The sequence below is a fragment of the Megalopta genalis genome, chromosome 9 (assembly GCF_051020955.1).
Source record: "Megalopta genalis isolate 19385.01 chromosome 9, iyMegGena1_principal, whole genome shotgun sequence".
Classification (NCBI taxonomy): Eukaryota; Metazoa; Arthropoda; class Insecta; order Hymenoptera; family Halictidae; genus Megalopta; species Megalopta genalis.
The window spans coordinates 16,713,910-16,735,578 of NC_135021.1; the positions used below are offsets into that span (position 1 = coordinate 16,713,910).

Below are 21,669 nucleotides of genomic sequence, written 5' to 3' on the forward strand. Positions count from 1 at the left end.
ATTTATATTATATTTAAAAAATATGAACTCTATCAGATTCATTAACCAAGATAACAATTTATCTCAAATATAATTTAATATAGATGATAAAATAAAATATGAAAAATAAATAAGCGTAAAAATTATTTATATTACAGTATAAGGATATTCAATTAATTGTCCTCCAAGTCATGTTAATATAGTAAAAGATAAAATTAGTTTTCAATAAGTATGTTGATTAGTCATCAAGATTTACTTGATGATGATTTATTAAAATTTCACAATGGTATAAATATTGAAATTAAAATTCATGTAAATAGAGCAATAACTCTATGTATAAGCAAATAAAAAATATCACTTATGTTTTATACGTTCCAGTGCTACTATTGCATGAGTTCACCCGTGACATCTATAACGGAAATAAGCTAGGGTCTCATATTAAGAGCAATTTGAGAAAATGAAAGTACGAAGGTTTTTCGCATCTGAAAAACTAACGAAGATATTCAAGGTGGACGAAAATATAGCACCACCCTGTACAATTCATGTTTGCGCATCTTTCCTTGCTCGTATCAAACGAAATTATACACGGGATCTAAAAAAATTTCCGTTTCTTCGATCTCCTTCTTCGCTTATGAAGTTGTTAAACCGCAGCGCGACTGAGCGAACGCTATCGCGATCGATCGCTGTTTTACATAGCGATTGAAGCTGAAAGATATTGTTCACCCCCGAGAGTTCCGTCTAATATTTCCAACCATCAGTGTTCTCCTAATGGTTGAATTATATAGTCGGTATAAAAAAAAAATATGGTCGACGTAAAAAGATATAGTCGACGTACCAAGCCTATGCGAGCAGAACGAAAAAAAGAACGCGCGCGATGAATACGTTGTAGATGGCGTAATAACCTCGCTCATCCGAGACATGTCCGTGATTCTAAACAAAATATGGGGAAACGTATGAAACCATGATAAAATGCGTGCGAAAGTTATGTTGCGTTGAAGGGAAGCCCCGTGTCTCGCTATGAAAAATATTTCCCGACGAAGAAAATGTCGGGATCGCGCTCGCGTTGTCGCGCTCTGTACGAATACGTGAAACTCGGCGAGCTCGCATTGCCCGGTGCGAACGTTTCGCATTTGACTGCGCAGTTCGACTTTTTGTTACGCGTGTTACCGACAGTTTTAAACGGAGTTAAAGATAGATGGGAGAGGCTTTATTCAACCATCGGGAGATTTATGACACCGCATAACCACGCGGTCTTCGGAGAGGGTGCACGAAACTAAAGCAGAACCGTCGGAAATGTTCTTTCATTTTAAGAATTCGTTGAAATGATTTCCATAAACTCGCACAGTTTGAATGTAGCGCGATCGAGTTAATGCATTTCTTAAAATCAATCTTTATGATCCACCTCAGAATTTATTAGATAAGTTACACGTTATGCGTGCTCTATGCCCGTCAGCTTCGTTTTCTTTATTCCAACCAAAAACAAGTACAACAATTTAAGGATGTTGCTGTTTCCGTTATATGAATTTTGTGCCATTTAAGAATAATAAGGAGCAAACTAGAACCAAAAGTATATACATTTAATTGTTTAGAGATGTTACTATTTCTCCGACTAAAAACAAGTACAACAATTTAAGGATGTTGCTGTTTCCGTTATATGAATCTTGTGCCATTTAAGAATAATAAGGAGCAAACTAGAATCAAAAGTATATACATTTTTAATTGTTTATAGATGTTACTATTTCCCCGATTAGAAACAAGTACAACAATTTAAGGATGTTGCTGTTTCCGATATATGAATTTTGTGCCATTTAAGAATAATAAGGAGCAAACTAGAACCAAAAGTATATACATTTTTAATTGTTTATAGATGTTACTATTTCTCCGACTAAAAACAAGTACAACAATTTAAGGATGTTGCTGTTTCCGTTATATGAATCTTGTGCCATTTAAGAATAATAAGGAGCAAACTAGAACCAGAAGTATATACATTCAATTGTTTATAGATGTTACTATTTCTTCGACTAGAAACAAGTACAACGATTTAAGAATGTTGCTGTTTCCGTTATATGAATCTTGTGCCATTTAAGAATAATAAGGAGCAAACTAGAACCAAAAGTATATACATTTAATTGTTTATACATAGATGTTACTATTTCTCTTACATTAATCTCGGGGCGTTTAAGAATAATAAGGAACAGATTAGAGCCAAACGTTTATACATTTGACTATTTATAGAGTTTCTTATTTAACTGTTTATATTAACCTCGAGTGATTTGATCAGTCAATTTAACATCTAATTTAGACCTAATTGGAGAATCATAGACAAGGGTTCAGTTTCCCCGTTTCGAATGATGCATGCAGGGTGATTTAAAAAAGGGTTTAAACAATAGTTGTGTATTCTTAACGAAGGAACACGATCGAATTTGTTCATCATAAAGACTGAAATTGAATTGAGTTCACAATTAATAAAGTTCGCAGCTTGAATTCCGGCAACGTCAGATTTCATTGTACAGCGGTCGCATAGCATAGTTCTAGCAGAATTAAAAAGAGTCTGTTAAATAGTTAACGTAACATGTACGTTCGGTGGGAGGACCAGCCGGCGAAATTGACGGGCAGCACCTCTATCGACCAGTCCAGGTCGCGCGTAATCGCGTTAAAGGAAAATATGCGTCCTCGCGGCCATGCTCGCCGTCAAAAATTTCATTCCGCCGGTCTGTTCGGTGGGCATCGCCCGGCTCCCTGCTCCCTTTCCAGCATTCCCGATTCAATCTGCGGCACGTTAATGCCTCCGTAAAGTTCACAGCGTGCCACGCTTATTTACCGTGTTTACCGAAGATATTGAAATTCCGTGGAAGACGTAAACGAGAACCGGCCCGAAACTTTGTGGCCTGTGAAACTTTTAACGGCGTTTCCCACCGGTCCCACGAGTCCACTCGATGGGCTCCCCGAATTTTCGGGGTAGAACCGGCGAGTTCTATTCCGTGGAAGCAGCAAGTTCTGCTCGCCGTTAGTTTCACCTCCGTTGAACCCTCGGCGAAGTCTCGTCGCATTTTTGGGGGAAGCGACGCGGAAACGTATCGCTGTGCCGTGTTTCGCGGGCGGCTCTGATATCAAAAAAGTTTTTCTTTTTTGGTCTTTATATCCTGGGTGTGATATTTAATCAAGAAGCTGCGGGTGTTTATACATTTAAAGGGCACTCGCTTTTTTCTTTGGCGAAGAATATTCATTGAAAGCACGAAGGCGTAACTGAGTAATTTGAAGCTCTCCTTAGCGTCTCCTTGTTACACTTTTATTAAATTACATACATATATTTATAAATACAGTCATTGTTTGCGTAGGGGTATGGACACATTATCAGTTCATCTAAAGTCGAAGGTGTTTCAATTAGGTTTCCTCTTAAATGCATATAGTTAATGTCTGACATGACTTGAAAATTGAAAATTCCGTTTGTCAGAAATGGTGGCTATTTGAATGTGAACATTCAATTTTACCAAAAGAGATTTAGATTGCAACGGTCTGTAAATATTTCTGCGACGTCAGCAACGATATCGGTCCTCGATTTCTACAATTAATAATATCATAATTACAGGATAGACTCTTATAAAATTGCCAGTCTTATAAAATATATTTCTGAGCATCGACGTTGCGTGGGAAATTGGGTTCTTTATAAAGGAATTCAATATGCAGTGGGGTGCCCCGGAATCTGGTCGTTCCAGCCTATATTTAGCATACATTTTTTTGTATTACCATATATGGATATGTCCCATGCGGAAATATACATATATTATATATTATATAAAGTTCCGGGTTTAAGCATTCTATATAGATTTTATGCAGTTATATTAGAAGAAACAGGAAAGAGGTACTTGTAAAGAATTTACTAAACCCCAAACTCTTGATAAAAGACTTATGACAAATCGTTGAATTACGATCATCTTGATGAAGGAAGCCACACACACACACACACAGCATAGAATGCAAAATCGAGAGGAAGATGTTATTTTAACGAATAGAGAATTGCACAGAAGACGACAACTTGTACAGCAGGGGTGTCAAACTCAAAAGCTAACTTGGGCCAAATAAACAATGCTTAACTTTAGGTGGGCCGCAAAAAAGAAAATCGATGTTCATAGAAACAAATATTTTTATTTTGACTAGTACATTGTAATAACCATATATAAAGTTAAATGATTGTTAACGTCCTGATACTTGACATCTCTTCTCTGATACTATCTTTCCTATTTCGGGAGAAATTTTATTGGCCGAGACTACTTTCACAATTTCTAATTCACATTTCTATTTTATTTTTACTTTGCGTCGGATATATTGACTGGGCCGCAAAAATGTTCATCTCGGGCCGCGAGTTTGAGACCCCTGTTGTACAGAATAAATGTACACAGAAAAACTTGAATTCGTACAAAGATTCACGATCTATTATAAACACCATTATCCGAGGATGATTAATGTAAGCGTTGTATATAGTCGTCCAGATGAAACGACTCGTGTCTTCATACCTGTCACGCTGTCAAAAGATGTTTAATTTGTCTTCTAGATAACACATCGCAACGAAGTACGATCTAAAAAGATTGGTTCGCACGCAATGTCGTCTCCTATCATGCTCTGTACATAATAAATATAAACGAGGCTATAAAATCAGCCAACAGAAAACAGAAGAATGAATTTATTCAGAGTTTTTGTTGCTTTTATCAGGAGGTAATGCTTCGATTAAAACAATTTATTCGATCGTTTCCTACGAAGAAGACTTCATAACTTGAACAATTCTCGAAGGAAGAACGTGAAACCGGCCATTTTGACCGGCATGGTAAGTTTAAGGTTATGACACCGAGAAAAACTTGTTTGTCGTTTATAGATAATCCGACTAAAGGATTTCACAATATTCGCTCTTGGCGCGCGAAGATTTTGTATTAAAAAAATCTGGAACTTACGGAATTTAAGGAAAATCTGGAATTTAAGGAAGAAAAATGAACAAGCGAGGCAAGAAAATGTGGTGAGAAGTTAACAAACGACTACCGTGTATAGTAGATTAATCTAACGTTGAAATGGCCGTGTGTGCCTTGGGACCGGTACTTGGGATACGCACAAGGTGTCCAAAAAATATAGGACTCATCGACGCTCGTATTCTTAAAGAAATTGTGCATCGAAATTTTGGCCACTTTGCAAAGTTTCGTGGCAGGAAGCCTAAAATATCGTCGGCACTATAAAATCGATCGTTTTATACGTAGCAATCTGACATTTGCGTTTGAAATTTATTTGGGAGATCCACGTTTTTTTAGACACCCTATACAGATACCGCACGGGTCTGAGTCAGCTTTCAGGCAGTCAATGGGAAGATTGGAGCAGCTTTGATGCTCTTTGTCGATCGCAGGGAAACCAGACTGTAATCTCACTTTTGTCGAGCAACGTGTCACGCCGGTGTCCGGCTTTACCTTTAATTCAAAGATACGGCATCGCTTTCTGCTCGTATCCCCTGGCCGATCGCGGACCGAGAAATGCCGATCTGTGCTTTTTCACTGGTCGCGTTCAATCTCGATTAATTGGATCTCGAAAACGACATCAAACCGTAACCAGTATCCAGGATGAATTATCTCGCGTCCCTGGCTCTCTGCCGGTGATATTTCTCAACCGCAACCTTTGCACAACGATGAACACCGCAAAGGTTAGGGGTGAGCTCGACAATTGCATGGCGATCGTCGAAATCGGTACCGTTCAGCCGCGCTGAACCAGTTCAACAATTCTTGCGAATCTTTTGCGGACGATAATCCGCGTATGGAACACGTGTCGACTTAGAAAGCTTCTTTGTTCGTTAACCCTTTGCACTCGAGCGGCGACTCTGAAGCAGCACTAAAAAATTGTTGTATCACGTTCAAAGGTAATTTTTGTATTAACAAAGTTTAGATTCTTGAAAAATTGTTGAAAGCGTAACTGTCGTTACGTGTCATCACAAGACTCAATTTCATATGCATAAAATGCACTTTGTCATACAAAATGGAAATACTGTAAGTCAGAGAAATTGGTGTAGATTTACGGTTAAAATGGCTTCGTGTGCAAAGGGTTAATCCTTTGCGATGTAACAACAGGTCAGACTCTTGATGACGATTTGTACGTAATCTACTAAATATGAATGTCATTCGTTTCTACTAAATTCAAACGAAATTTGATTCTTTTGTTATCAAAATTCGGGAATGTGAATGCACTATTAGGGAAATTGTTAACATGTTAAGTGCCGAAAAGTTAATTAATGAAACTGAAACTAGAAAGTTAAAATTTATCATACGGTTGGTGGTATCGCAACTCTTTTGCATTTTAAACACGTTCTAGTAAAATTCAGTTCGATTATATTACCACGAAAATGAATGTTGAGAACTAGTCGAAAACCCATGGTACAAGATTAACCCTTTGCACTCGAAGTCATTTTAGCTGTAAATCTAAATTAATTTTTCTGACTTACGGCATTTCCATTTTATATGACAAAGTGCATTTTATGCATATGAAATTTAGACTTGTGGCTCGTACAACAATTAGACTTTTAACAATTTTTCACATCTAAACTTTTATAACATAAAAATTATCTTGAAACGTGATGTAACAATTTTAATGGTGCCTCAGAGTCACCACTCGAGTGCAAAGGGTTAAGATATTCCGGGAAGCATAGACTGCGCGTGTAACATTTTATATTAGAAGCAAAGCATATAAGAAATCATAGCGATAACAAAGAATATCTTGCTGATAAAAGATATTGTATGACGTTAGTAGAGACTATAAAAATATATATTCCAGACCGTACTGTCACCGCTCGACGGTATATGGCATATCGGCACACCGACGACGAGATAGATCTTAACTGAAGGTCATTTTCTTCTGATTTATACCTTAACCCTTTAATACAACAAATAAAACGAAATTTGATGCGTCCGAAAAATATTATTTCATTTCACTCAACTGAACAGTTACGCGCAAGCTGAGAATGAGAATGTTTGATTTTGAAATTTGGATTACCGATTTGTGGATGCAACTTTGTTATTGGTACCGTCGAGAATACCGAATACCGTCGAGTACCGTGAGGTATCTTGAACATTGTGAACAAATCAGGATCGACACTGCACGGCGAAAACAGCTCTTGACAAGTTAAACTCGTTAAAACTCTACATTGGCACGTGAAACGAATGACGACCCGAACTCGTCGTTGTGCGTCAAGGGGTCAATCGTTACTAGCACGGGAGTACAAAATCGCAATACCTACCATACATCACGACGTATCCGACGCTCCTGTGCCTATAATTTCGAGCGCCTCTTCAAAAATCGACGATTATTCCATAACCGCGCGGTTCGCCGTCGAGCTTGGCAGCGAAAGGTCCAGGTGGATCGAAACGCTCGTCGAGCGAATAAAACAGCCAATATCTTAGAAACTTTATTGTACAAAGATTATGGAACGGTCTGTCGATGAAGCGTAGGGTTCGAGACGTGACGATGACGGAGAGGGTTGTTCGGAGTAGGATCGGGCAGACGATATCGAGGAGTATCCGAGGGAAAGCGAGTCGGTATTTGGCGGTGAACTATGCCGATTGGAGGAGAGCCAGGAGTGCTCGAGGCTTCCGAACGCGTTCCTTCGATTCCTTCTTCTCTTCGTTATCACAAGCCGTTGGTTATTTCCGTCGCGCGGCCCGATCGCTGGACGCCTTGACCTGCCGGTCGGCCGACTCCGCGCGGCCGCGACGCGGTCTCGAGTGCATCACGGCTGCGTCATCCGGCGAACGTTCTCGTTCGTAGTGTCCGCACGTCCCTCGACCCGTCTCGAATGGGAATGCAGAACGTGGAAGGACATTCCGTGGTTCGCTGGGCCGGATCGCCATCGGCATGGTATCGGAGGAACGCGAAGAGTTTTCCGAAACGATTCCCCAGCTGTGCTCCGTACCCGAGTCCTTTCGCGAGGCTGGAGTCACGGCTGGGGCAGAGACAAAAATATACACCGCGCCCAGTCCTCTCCTGCGTGTGGTAAACGACGTCGAATGGGGTTTTCTGAATCTGCTGGTGATGTCGCGTCCCGGCTAATCGCTGTACTCGACCGTCTCCTCGTACTCCATCGACTGCTGCGACTTGGACGACGACGAGGTCACGGACTTCACGGACGTCGAGGACTCGATCACCGACTTCGTCTGCACGCTCTGCACGGACTTCATCGTCGCGACCGATTTCGATTCCGCCGACACGTTCAGAGACTGCTCCAACAGGCTGTCTCCGGACTCGTTCACTGCGAGCACACAGAAAATTTGTTAGGCCGTCGTCGAGCCACGTGTATTACGGACGAGTGATCCGTCTTCCGACGGTGTTTAATTGAACGTGCTTGCCGCGTGTGCTCGCGACAGCCGCGATTTATGCGTGGCGAGGTACGTTACGTGTACCGTTTCGAAGGGGCCGCGATTTTATTAGCGACCAGTTGCTTCGTCCAATTTCCGGAAGATTATGAGGGAATGTTTGTGGTTTCAGCGCTTCGACTACCGCGTCGGTCACCTATAGGCGACGGTATGTTTTAACACCGATGCTACCGTGCCGGTCGAGATGGCCGTTTTTACATTTTCTATTTTAGAATTATTGATATTGGTATTGACATATTAAAATATATTAATAATTGGTAAAATTTTAATTAATTAATAACAATTAATTATAATTATTAATCAGATATTATTAAATGTATTAAATTACATTATTGATATTGTTCTTAATTAAAAGATATATAACAAAAAGGCCGAGAAGACTAAGTTAATTCAGCCGTGTCTTTCTTATACGGGGAAACACGTCAGTCGCTTTTAATGCTCTCTATTTATGCTCTCTCTCTCTCTCTCTCTCTAGGTTTTTAAAATAATTTCATTGTAATATACTCGAACAAACTGAATGTTGCTAAGATTTTTATAATGTGAACGATTATGACAACTTCTAACTGTCTAGCTTCGGTTTCGTTTTTTAAATGACTTTTATATTGTGGGATTGTGTATTTAATTCGCAAGACGACTGCCAAATGAAACTAATACGATGAGTACAAACGAATAATTACGACAAATGATAATTAGCTTGTTGGAGAGTTCTGCTAAGATTATGTCTCAGCAACTCGTGTTTATTTGCGAAGTAGCAACGTCAAATAAACTAGAAAGCGATGGAATGTTGGGGATAATTACTCGGCTTCAATCAGATTGTAGACTTTATGCGTTTACGACAGTAATAAGTAGCAGGTGGGATTTCAAACGGTGGACAGATAAGAGGAATAGGAAGATAAAAAATAATAGGAATAGGAAGATAAAAAGAGAATTTGAACTTGATTCTTGTATCTTGCAATAGATGCGCAAAAGTACATGCGCAAAATCCGCAGTACAGTCGTCGCTCGGCTAATAATGAGATAAATGGATATTTAGACTGAGATACTAAATGTTTAGCGGGTTGCCAAAAACTTGGACTGTGAACAATACATTAAGCCGAATTTATGTATTTTCCTTTTAGATGATGTTCGCGGATGATTCACTGACGGGGAATGACGAAGGATGTTTTCGGATGAATCATCCGAGACAATCGCCCAAAACGAAAGGCGTTCGTTTAAAATACCGACTAAAAGGCTCCCACTCGAATGGGAGAAAAGCTCCCACTGTTTAATCAAAGTAAACTGCAATAAAGAAGAGTCTCGGAGTCAATTTTAAGTATTTCTTGTAATTACTTGGTAGTTGCTCGCCTCACTTGAATAACATGATTATCGTGTTCAAGAAAATTGTTTGGAAAGATTTCCTCGAACCCTCTATAGCCTGACATTTTTATTTGGTTATAAATAATTGGTATAACTTGAAAACAGTAAACGTAGGAATGCAACTTTTTAGATATAAATTAGCATCGAATTTACAAGTTTTACAAAGATGAACATTTACTCTGACGCGTAGAGTAAGATTTAAAAATTGCAATGCATAAACTCTTTGATTAGACAAGAGAGACAACAGAACAAGATACGACATTGTAGCTGAAAATGTAATGAATTAAAAGGAAGAACATTGATAAATCAGTGTGACTTCAAAGTTGCAGTGCTACAAAAATATAAAATTGCCAAATAGATAAATTGAGCAATAATCCACTATCATTCTCGCGTCACTGAAAATCTTAGTGACATTCAATTTGTTCAATATGTGCCACGCCAACAACCCCATACAATCAAAGTATTTGATTTAATTAAATACAAATTGGAAACTAAAATCGTACGACATCCTTTAATTTTCCAACATTCTTACAAGTGTTTGCAGGTCTTGGTGATATTACGAAATTATAACAGATTAGCATAAAAATTAATTTCCAAATCTGATCGAATAATTCCGTGACCCACAAATCAGCGACACGGCGGACAAAGCGTTAAAAATTAGTATCGCCCAATGATGACCAACGCGGCTCTCAACGCGATATCGCGGCATCATCCGCAATCTAAACCGGCCCTTTCAAGCCGAGATCTCCAGAAATCGTTTAGAAATACGCATTTTTCCTGGAAACAGCTTTCTTCGACACACCCCAAAGCTATCCTTCCAAACCGCGCGGACGAGGCAGAATTTCTGGACTGGGTAGGGCTGGTGCTCGAAACTCAAATCCACTTTGCCGGGTCATTCTGTACGGGGCACCGCGGCGAATCCGGTCGGAATTGCGGAGTCGAAAGTGGATCGAATTGAATTTATTTTCCACGCACCTTTAGCGATCTCCATCGTCGTATGGAAGTCCCACGCTGGCTTCACGGACTGCTAGTCGGCGTCTCTTCCCAAGGGAGGATCGTAGAAAGAACACGAGCACAACTCGGGATCGAACTCGCGAATGGACCGAACCTCCGAGCTTCTGGTTATTCTAAACCGGTAGCCGGACGGGAGAGGGAAAGCCCGCGATCACGTGGCAATTGGTGTTCTTGGGCCAGGGGCACCAAGGGGCGAGAAAATGCTCGGCGTGTTCCGAGGCTTTTACGACGCGGCGATGAATATTCGTGGAATTTCGAATGGCTCGCGACGTATGCGTTCCGACGCTGAGTCAATGTTCTTCGGGCAGCGACGCGTCGCGCGACCCTGTCCAGACGAAGCCCAACGTTTCTTGTGTCAGCCCCTCGATGGAACATCGAACGATCGACTGGCACAATGTCGCACTCTAACCCGAAATCTACGGATCAAGGGAGAGAATAGGACGCTTGAATGCGGAAGCTTCGATTCGCGGAAGAATCGCTGTCCTAGGTTGCAGAAGTCTCCTTTTTCTTACGAAAAAATGGCTGACCGAAAGTGAAGCTTAAGATAAAAATAATCTCATGATTAATCGGTCGAGTCATGCTATTGTATAGCTTAATATAAAAACCTTCCCCTTTGATTTTGTTCTTAACCCTTAACTACTATTGCCAGTCTGCGAGACCGTTACTAATTATTTATTCATTTGTGGTGATAATATAATTAGGAATATTGTAAAGAAAAGGAACAGTGTTTTAATACGCTTGTTTCTATTTAATCGAACTCGGACTCCTTCGTTATTGATATGCAACGTAAGAACAATTGATTTTGATTTTTTCATTTGCCACCTTTATGGCAACTGTAATGCAATAAACAAGTAGCAGCAACAGTTAAACAGTACACTAAACGTGTAGTAGTTAAGGCTTAATGCATCGTGTCCTCTCGTACAGGTACGATATTTTCTATTAGTCATCTATTTTCTCACGATTTGTTTTTCAAAAAGTGCAACGAAGCGATGCGACTTTTTAAATTAGAATATACGCTGTGAGTTTTGTAATACGATTTCACGCCCAGCCACTTTGGCTACTACGGTAGAATTACACTTTGGCCAGAAGCTTTTGGCAATCATTCTATACGCGCCTAATTGTCATTTGTGTAAAATGATATAGAAAATCGCATTCGAAGACACAAATTGCCAATCCGCTTATTAATGATCCTGATCTTGTTACAAGGATATTAATACCGTTCTGTTTATAAAGAAACTATCGTTGACCGAGTCATCATACAGATCGATCAACTTCTCATCGATGATCTTTTTTCATTTTTCTCCGTTTCATTCTTCGCGCATAATTTCAAGATCCGAGAAGACAGATTTTCCCGTGCCAACCAATTTTCGGCCCCTATTTTCTCACGCAGAAGTTACCAACTATTTCTGTAGTTGAACCGGAGCTGACATATACCACGCCATCGTTCTTTCAAACATTTCGAAACATCAAGTCGTGACTGATGAGTTCGATTCGAGACAAGTTTGTTTTCAATAATGCTTCGGACCTGGTTCGGCAACGTAAAAATACTTACAACGTTATTCGCAGTGGAATTCGCTTCGATCTCGGCGTCTGTAAAAATTCAGATACAATAATGTCTCTCTAATTGACGCTCAGATTGCCCACAAAAATGGGCAATTTGGAGATAGTTTGAAAGGATAACAGCGTAAAAGGAGCAGGAGGCTCCAGCCACTTTAAATAAAACAAACCTGAACCTGTAATAATTTTCTTTATAAGCACTTTCATTGTATAGAATAATTTCTTCTTCGTCATTTGTTGAACTATTATTCTGAACTATTCTGAACTATTATTCTGAACTATTCTGAACTATTATTCTGAACTATTCTGAACTATTCTGAACTATTATTCTGAACTATTCTGAACTATTCTGAACTATTCTGAACTATTCTGAACTATTATTCTGAACTATTCTGAACTATTATTCTGAACTATTCTGAACTATTATTTTGAATTATTCTTGAACTATAGGTTCTTTTGGATTTGTCTTACTATACATATACCAATCTGGAGATATTTGTAATTACGGTAATGTCTCTCTAATTGAGCTCAGATTGTCCACAAAAATAGACAATTTAGGAAGGGGAGATACGATTGTTCGATTCCTGCGGTTCATTCTTATAGCCACGAATTGTCGACGACTCTAAAAACGAGCTGCGAGGCTCGAATAATCGTATCTCCTCTCCCCAAATTCTCCATTTTTGCGGGCAGTCCGAGCGACAATTAGAGAGACATTTCTGTGGTACGCCAAGCAATCGAGTAGCACGAAGCAATTCGATCGAGCGATTAGTTCGAAAATGAAGTTTCATTGTTCGTATGATCTAACCCGAGAACGCCTCGAGTCCGGTGTTTCATCGACGAATATAAACAGAAGCTGTTACCTCGGATAAAACAATCGTTCAAGAGTAACGTCACTCGACTGCGCGCATCTCACGATTTCGTGGACACGGAAGATTCTTGTGCTATGAGCACGACAGCCGATAATACGTTTACGGCGACGCGATGCACGGGGCGAATCGTTTCCAAGCTTGCGGGCCGATCGGATGATTCGAGCTCGACGAGAGTGACTGGGCTTCAACGAAGGTGAAGTCCCCGGAGAGAAACTCGGGGAAAAGGATCCTATCTTACGGAGAATTAAGATCGGTGTTCGTTCCCTGCGGTTAAATGAACTGGGACAGGCGAGGGAGAAGGAGCCGCGGTGAAATGTCATTCGGTTAAGAAGAGCCTTCTTCCGGTGTTCTTGTAACAACGACGTTTTACGGCCTCGGAATAGTTACTGTATCGAGAGGATTGATTTGTTTGCAGACGTACTAGATAGCTTTACTTTGACAAACGAGGTCCGCCGGTATTCAGGATATTAACCCTTTCGCTACTACGGACCACTATAGTGGCTTTCCATATGATGCCACTGAGGTACTACGGACCACTACAGTGGCTTTCCATATGGTGCCACTGAGGTACTACGGACCACTACAGTGGCTTTCCATATGATGCCATTGAGGTACTACGGGCCACTATAGTGGCCTTTCATAAGATGCCACTGAGGTACTACGGGCCACTATAGTGGCCTTTCGTATGATGCCACTGAGGTACTACGGGCCACTATAGTGGCCCTCCATAAGATGTCACTGAGGTACTACGGACCACTACAGTGGCTTTCCATATGATGCCATTGAGGTACTACGGGCCACTATAGTGGCCCTCCAAAAGATGCATTATATTGTATAATGTTATTTCCTCTCATACTGTAAATTAAAGAGTGCAAAATTTTTTCGTTCGAAAAATTCATTCAATGCAAGCAGCTTGGGTTCTTCGCCGACCGCCGCGGAGTACCGACTCCCGCTGACGATCGGCATTGCGTAGCGTGCAGTGATGTCGCAGCGCTCCGTTCAGCGGAAGTACCGCGGCGGAGAACCCGCCCGTAGTGAAAGGGTTAAAGGGTAGGTCTGTTCGGAGATGAGTTCGCTTGGAACAAGAGATGGGAGAAACTCGAAGCTTTAAAGATTGAGTACAGATCGCGAAAACCCTTCACGCTGTAATATCGTGTCGGACTCGTTGCGAAGATTTCGGTCAGATTTTATTGTTTTCTTACCGGCGTTCGATCGTTCGATAAAACGTTAATGAATTCGTAGGTTAAAGGGTTGAACGCAGAAAAACAGTCGATCATTCATTAGATCGCAAGTCCGCTAATTCTGTAGTAATTTCTGTCACGTTATCAACTCGTACGTTCATTACGTTCGTTAACTTCGTGCACGGCTAGGACATAGTTACGCAATCAATTCACCGATGACACGGCATCCATATTAAGTTTATCCTCATCAATTTTGCTTTACCCGTAATTTCGTGTTTCGTATAACAATCTGCGAACGCGCGGCGTGATCAGACAAAAATGCAACACGTTACAGCATCTAGAGAAAATAGCGCGGCAGCGAAGGTATTGTCGCGACCGATAGCGGAATGCTTTCGCTGTTCGCAGTTTCAGGTGAAACGGTTACGGAAAAGCGGGAAACGAATGATCGAAGAGCACGGCCGGCTCGGGTCTCGCAATAGCCCGTCCGGAAACTGCGATTCCTCCATCCGCTCGTTTTCCCAGAATTTCAATGAGAAAAATCACGGCGAAGGTTCCGACTTCGCTCGCAAATTATGCTCGATTTTCAGCCGAATGATTTACGCTCTGGCAGTGCTCCCCGTTGCCCGTCAACTCGGCCCGCGATCATGGTGGTAAAGCGCGTTGAAAATCAGCCAGGATTCGTCACGCTTCTTCTGCACGGCCTTTTGTCCGGAGAATTCTCGATTCGCGACCGCTCCCACCTCCTGCAGCAGCAGATCGTTCGCACTAAATTTAATAGCTGATTTTCCGGGCTGGATAATGACTCAGCCGGTAATCGCTGAGACAGCTTTTCCGAGCGTGTTCGTGACTAATAATCGATGAGTAACGCTAATATTAGCGGGTTTTCGTGGACATCGTCCAAGGTCCCGCTGTTTTTCGAACGAACCTGTCGACTACTGTCGAACATGTTCTCTAATTAAAGTCGCGGAAATTTCGATGGAGCTTCGCGATAATTCGGAACGCTCGAAACTTCGCCGCTTTCGATTATTGGCACGCCTACGCGGGATCGCGAACGAACCTTGATCATTCGTAGGAAGGTATCAGTCCTGCGGAAATTTTCGACTGAAATACGGTTTGGTCTGCGTAGAATTTCTGTGCTCGACGGTACAATGCGGGTCTTCGCGAAATTACGCGAGATAACATCAATCTTCCCGTTTAGACGAATCACAACAAGAAGGAAACATGTCGCTGAAAATATTCGTTCGAATAATAATTCTTATAATATTTCGTTATTGCGAGCGAAGTTTTGGTCCGCGACCAAAAGTGTCATCGCTGTGCAGAGGCCCGGCTTTATCGAACTTAATTGTTCCGATACTCGCAGACGGAGTTGTACATCGCGTCTGCCAGACGATTACCAGCCGCTGTGCCGCAAGAATAGTACTTTTATTTATATTTGTTATAACAAAGTGATGAGTCAAGCTGTGCTATTTCTGCGCGGCGTAACGAGCTCGCTCAAGGCGATTCTCATCGCATCAATTTCGTGGGGAAATTGAGGCTGTCGACGGAAGTTACCCCCGAGCGCGAAAACGTACCGCCGCGTACATACGCGATACGAGATAAACGCGTGTGCAAGCCTCTGCCATTTGAGTGACAAAATCGCGGATAAAATCGTTTCGATACGATTCAGATGGAACATTTTTTTTCGAACCAGAGTTGAAACGTTGCAGAACCGGAGGAAAATACGCGGGAAGAATGACGAGTGATTTCGAATCCGAATAATAGTTATTAAAATTGACTTTTCTTTTGAGACACGAATTCAGATCTGGTTGGAAAACTTGTCCGGTTCTTCAAAATTGAAACGACACTTTCGCGTTTGTTGGAACAAATGCAACGACCTGCAGCATGTCGACTATTTGTCCATTTAACGCGTTAGGCGCAGAAAATCAACTCCAAAAATTCCCTCAAAATCTACGTAATTTGATTAACGCTAAACTTACCGAAACCTAAAAGTAACAAACTCAAATTTTTATTTGTATCGATGAAAAGACTGTATTTATTTAGACCTTTTGCTATTTTTATTGTAACGCATGCTTGGATTAAGAAAAAATTCAACCGCTTTCTATAAAAGAGTTTTTATCATTTCAATACTTTAAAACAATAAATATAAAGCCGGTTATGATCGGCTTCGTAGGTTTAGTGTTAATGAAACTGAGACTAGAAAATTAAAACTTATCGCTAGATTTCGGATCTTTATGCAAAATAAAAATTGTTTGCTGCAATCTCAAGAAACAGCGGTCAAATAGAAATCTCTTTTCTTCTTTAATCATTTTAATAAGCTGACAACGTCACATTGATATTCTTCGAGTCTTTCAGTCAATTTATTCTTTTAAATTGCACTTTCGTAGTTTATTCATCACACCGAATAATAATATTCGATCTCTCTTCCAAGCTAAACACGCTAGTCAAATTCAATTCGTTCAACTATACTGCAATAAAAATTGACGCCCTAGACCAGGGGTGTCAAACTCAAAAGCTAACTTGGGCCAAATAAACAATGCTTAACTTTATGTGGGCCGCAAAAAAAATCAACGTTCATAGAAACAAATATTTTTATTTTGACTAGTACATTGTAATAAACACGTATATAAAGTTAAATTATTATTTACGTCCTGATACTTGACATCTCTTCTCTGATACTATCTTTCCTATTTCGGGAGAATTTTCATTGGCCGGGACTATTTCTATTTTATTTTTACTATATCGACTGGGCCGCAAAAATGTTCATCTCGGGCCGCGACTTTGACACCCCTGCCCTAGACTAATAAAACGTTAGTGTCGCATGTGCGTTTTAGCATTCAGAAAGAAATGATTCTTCGTGGTTTCAAATGACCGCAAATGGCGACAACGTTGTTCCATCGACACGTCTTCTATTCCTGGGCTTTTATTCCTCGGCGTGTTCTTCGTGCTTGCACGTGACACCGCACCGAGGACTGCTCCAAAAAAGAGTCACGGCTCGGCCTGTGGTACTTATTGTTAGTTAGGCAGACGAAAGCGTTCCCGCAGGGGACGTGCTCGGTAAAATAAGTTTCACGCAGGGAGGCCGGCTCCTCGGGTTTCGTGAAAGGTTTTCGTCGTCCCGGTTCTCATCAACCTTTTACGCGGGAGCCACTAGAAATTTACGCTCGCCCGCGAGGAAGCCGATTAACGAGACTCCTCTCGGGAAGTTTACGATGATTTCTGACGAGCAATGAGGCCAGGAAGCTGCTAGATATTCTGCCTCGTATCGCACGAGAGGTATTAGAAGCATATCATCGACACTGTTAGACCAGAGTAGGATAAGTTTGCACACATGGGTTACACACACACATATTTTCGTGTATAACGTCTATGAATCGGTCATAGCGAAATCAAGGAGGTGTGCGAGATTAATGTGCAGTCGATTAATGTTAAAATTCAAATGTCTCGAACGAAAATGAAGTTTCGAAGCGAAAAATTTTACTGTGGTTTGTCATAATTTGTCGATAATTTTGTCACGAAAAAAGTAACTCTTTTAGTAAAAGAACTTCAACGTAAAAAGTGCTATAAATATATATAAAATTATTATGTATATAAAATTAAATTATAAATAAAATATAATTAAATATATAATAATAACATATAATTAAATTATAAAAATAAATATATATATATAAAACCAAGTAGTAGTAATTTTTCAGATCAAATTTAAAATATATATATTTAAAATAACATTTAAAATAAAAAGAATATATATTTGGTTTTCAGCTAAATCCCACCACTTGAGACAATTTAACCGTTGAGAACAATGTTGTATATTTAATTGTTCTCTCTCTCTCCCTCCCTCTCTCTCTCTCTCTCTCTCTCTCTCTCTCTCTCTCTCTTTAACTCTTCACACTGGTTTATATTATACGTAATTATTAATTATCGTATATATAACAATGAAACAAAACGTATTATGACCCACTCTTGTGGCGTGGAAATTAATGTACCATCGATGGTACACAAGCACGTGCCAATACAGGCTGATAAAAGTGCAATATGCAGATCCTTATAATACTAGTCATTCGACAAAATTTCAATCGCGACAGTAAGAAAGGAAATTGAAATAATTCCCGATTGTATCCGTGGAACTCTTTGGGAATGGAATCTGTTATTAAACGTGCGCGCAGCTTCTTTACAAGCTTCGTTCTCGATGTGCTCAATATGCCAATAAAAAGATGCTGGATTGGAGCCTGCCGACTGCAACATTCTCGGATACGGTTCATTGAAATCTGAAGTACTTATTCGACAAATACCCGGCGCACAGACGTTGAATCATCGAACGTTGAAATGCATTTCCATCGCCGATTTCGAATCTATTTTCTAAACAATTCCTGAATCCACGTTAATTGGACTTCCAGTCACGTTGAAAGATGATCGCTCGACCCTCGGGTTTTCGCAGCAACTGGGAGATCGAAGAAAGACAATCAAGATCACCGAAAAAGCTTAGTCCATCGAAGCGTTTTTTGCTTCGTTTGCGTGGAAACGCGGTCGTTACCATTTCCTCGGCGGGGATCATAAAAAGGTTTCGTTGTCATCGGGTTCGGTAATCTCTGAGCTATTATGTGAATTATTACGTCGTATCCGGAGTAGACGAGACTCCTGGCCGACGGGTTCCGCCGTCTCTCCAAATAGACGGTGTAAATATTTGCACCGATTTTTCGTTTTCTCGTCGAGATCTCCATTTATATATAACTCGGCACCCTGAGCGCCATCCTCGCGGTTGGTGCACGCACGTGCCAAGCTGCAGGAATGCAGAACCATTGTTCTTGGCCGGAAAGTGTCGCATGCAGGTCCCGAACTGTAAAAACGTGAACTGAATTCATACCGCTGTTATTTATACGTTAATGCAAGTAGAGCGTTTCCGATGCTTCCCGGCCCTGATTCTACTACGATCTCTTTTGCTGAAACGCGAAGCTACGCTTGCAAAGGACGACGCTTCGCTCTAAGAAAAGAAAATTTCGACGATTGATTTAGAGAATTTGCTGCGAAACAGATGTCAAGTAACGTCGAGGAATTATCTTGTTCGCTGTATATATAGTTTTCGCTCTTAAATATCCTATTGGTAATAGTTGCACGAAAGATGTTAGGATAATACGTCGCCCGTTTTTGTTGCACACTGCAGCAAATTATATATCACTTGCAGATTTTAAAGAAATATGTGACACACACGAAAAGAAATCGAACGTTACACAGTAGTCGATAAAAGAAAATTAGCAAATTTTTATTCTAAAGACCGTACGAGGGTTAACCCCTTGCCATACTTTGACGAGTTCGATTCGTCATGAAAATTTCTAGTAATAATTTATCGAGTATAGCTGTTATTCTGTCCTTTAAAATTGCAATAAATTTCTAATCTCTTGTTATCAATGTTTAAGCATTCAAGTGAATTTAGGCATACAATAAGCAGCAATTTTCTTTCGCTTCTAAGAAATTATTGCAATCGAAAAATTTCGAATCGCAGTAACTGCGAAGAAAATGGTATGTCAAGGGGTTAATATCTACAGTTTTAGATAAATTATGATCATTGTCGGACTTAGCCAAGTTCGCTGTGGGGGAACAATCGATGTTCGCTAAGTAACGAGGCTTACGATCCCTCGAAGGAGATGCTATCGACATGTTTGTTGATTCATCCTGTCGGTTGTCTAATCGGCCCGATAGCATCTATTCGCGTCCGAGGATATTGTAAATCGCGTGGGTGCAGACTGCACATATCCGGCAAATAGATTCCGAACCGGTGACATTTATTCTTGTAACGAATTTACGCGAGTCAGATTTATTCGTCTCTTTAAATACGTTTATTCCATCCGACCGAGCCATTAACATTTTAAATATTGCCACGATGGCTGGCGAGGCTGTAGCAGCCTCCGGTTTAATCCCACGGACGACAGCAATCGTTCGAGTAAAACGCGTTTCATCGCGGCTAGCTTTTCATCGGGATCGTCAATGATTACTCCTACCGCGGCTCTCTGGCCGAGAAGCGCATGTTTATGAATTCATTCCGCTATGAACTTGCATTTCTATGCAACGTCGGCTGCGGTATTTATTTTATCATCGCGTCGCTGGCTTTCATCGATTAGTTGGCGAGTTTTTCGGTACGCAGTCGCTAAAAAAGAAGGCCGCCGACAAATATTTGAGCGAAATGTTTGATTTTTCAATATCGCACGCGAAACGTTCCACCGAAACTCGCGCGCGCGCGCGCGCGCGTGTGTGTGATATTAATTAAACACCGCGCGGTGAAAGTTTTTGTTGGAATTTTTATTCGAATGTGTTGAAAATACTGGAATAAACGTTGCGCTACGAATTTCATTTACACCAAATTGTTGCTAGGATACAACTTTCTTAAATTAGTATGGCAGGCAGGATTCGGTCCAAAAAGATAGCAAAACGACGAACGTTGTACCAGGGCGCTTTCGCAACTTTCAAGCCCCGTTAAAGTTAAACCGTGTTGCGTTACACAGAGGTTGTTTATAACAATTTACGAGGACCAGAGCAGTCGGGGACGTATGGATGTTCTAAAATAGGTATGCAGTTACAGTTCGGTCACTACAAGAATAAAACATTGTTGCGGACGTATATTGCATTCCTACTTGCGTCAGTTGGATTACACAATATTACAAAACGTTAAACGTAAAATGTATAAAAAGTGCGACCGGTTCTCAGATGCTTGCTTCTATTTCATCTCAGCGATCTTCTTTTTTTTTAGTTGTTTTTTTTCAGATGTCCTCTCGAACATTCTGCAAATACGTGAATCGCGCAACTTTGAGTAGTTTTAATACCTAAACGATCGAACGTTAGTTTGCAAGAGTTTTGTTATTCTTGGATAGGAAGGTCGTGCGACAGAATTATCAGCTGAAAAAATTGATCTTTTAATAAGATATCAGAATTTCTAGAGTTCTCTGTATTTTCTGACGCTCCTGATCGCGATCATAAAATTCAAGCTACACTAAAATTCACGATAGATTCTAATTCCATTAACTTGTCAGATTTTAGGCTTGTTCTATAGCATTTTAGAAAACATTATTTTCTAAAAGAATGCGATAAAAATCGATCTTTGCTCAGCTGAGCTTCTTGCAGCGCAAACACCGTTTCATCCGATAGAAAGCAAAGTTTGCCGTGCAAGCAACTCTCGACGGTAGTTGTTTTCCTTGAACTAACCTCGGGAACTTGAAAATCTTCGATACAGCTCGAGCCTACGCACGACAGACATCGTAAACCACCCCCTCGAAGGGTGGGAAAAGGTTTTCCCGTTTCACGCTGAGATTCGCGTTTGATCGTGTCGAGC

General features: G+C 40.7%; 1 protein-coding gene and 2 long non-coding RNA genes across 4 annotated transcripts in view; 2 read left to right on the forward strand and 1 right to left on the reverse strand.

Moving 5' to 3' along the window:
• LOC117217346 (uncharacterized) overlaps window positions 1–21,669 on the forward strand; it is an 85,793-nt gene that overhangs the window by 23,271 nt on the left and 40,853 nt on the right. The window lies entirely within an intron of this gene.
• LOC117217347 (uncharacterized) lies at window positions 7,396–10,862 on the reverse strand. Its single transcript, XR_004489524.2, has 2 exons — window positions 10,703–10,862; window positions 7,396–8,248 (listed from the first exon to the last, which is right to left on the reverse strand). It is a non-coding gene; the product is annotated as an uncharacterized LOC117217347 (long non-coding RNA).
• On the forward strand, window positions 8,244–10,229 carry LOC117217348 (uncharacterized). The gene is made up of 2 exons (XR_004489525.2): window positions 8,244–8,520; window positions 9,490–10,229. It is a non-coding gene; the product is annotated as an uncharacterized LOC117217348 (long non-coding RNA).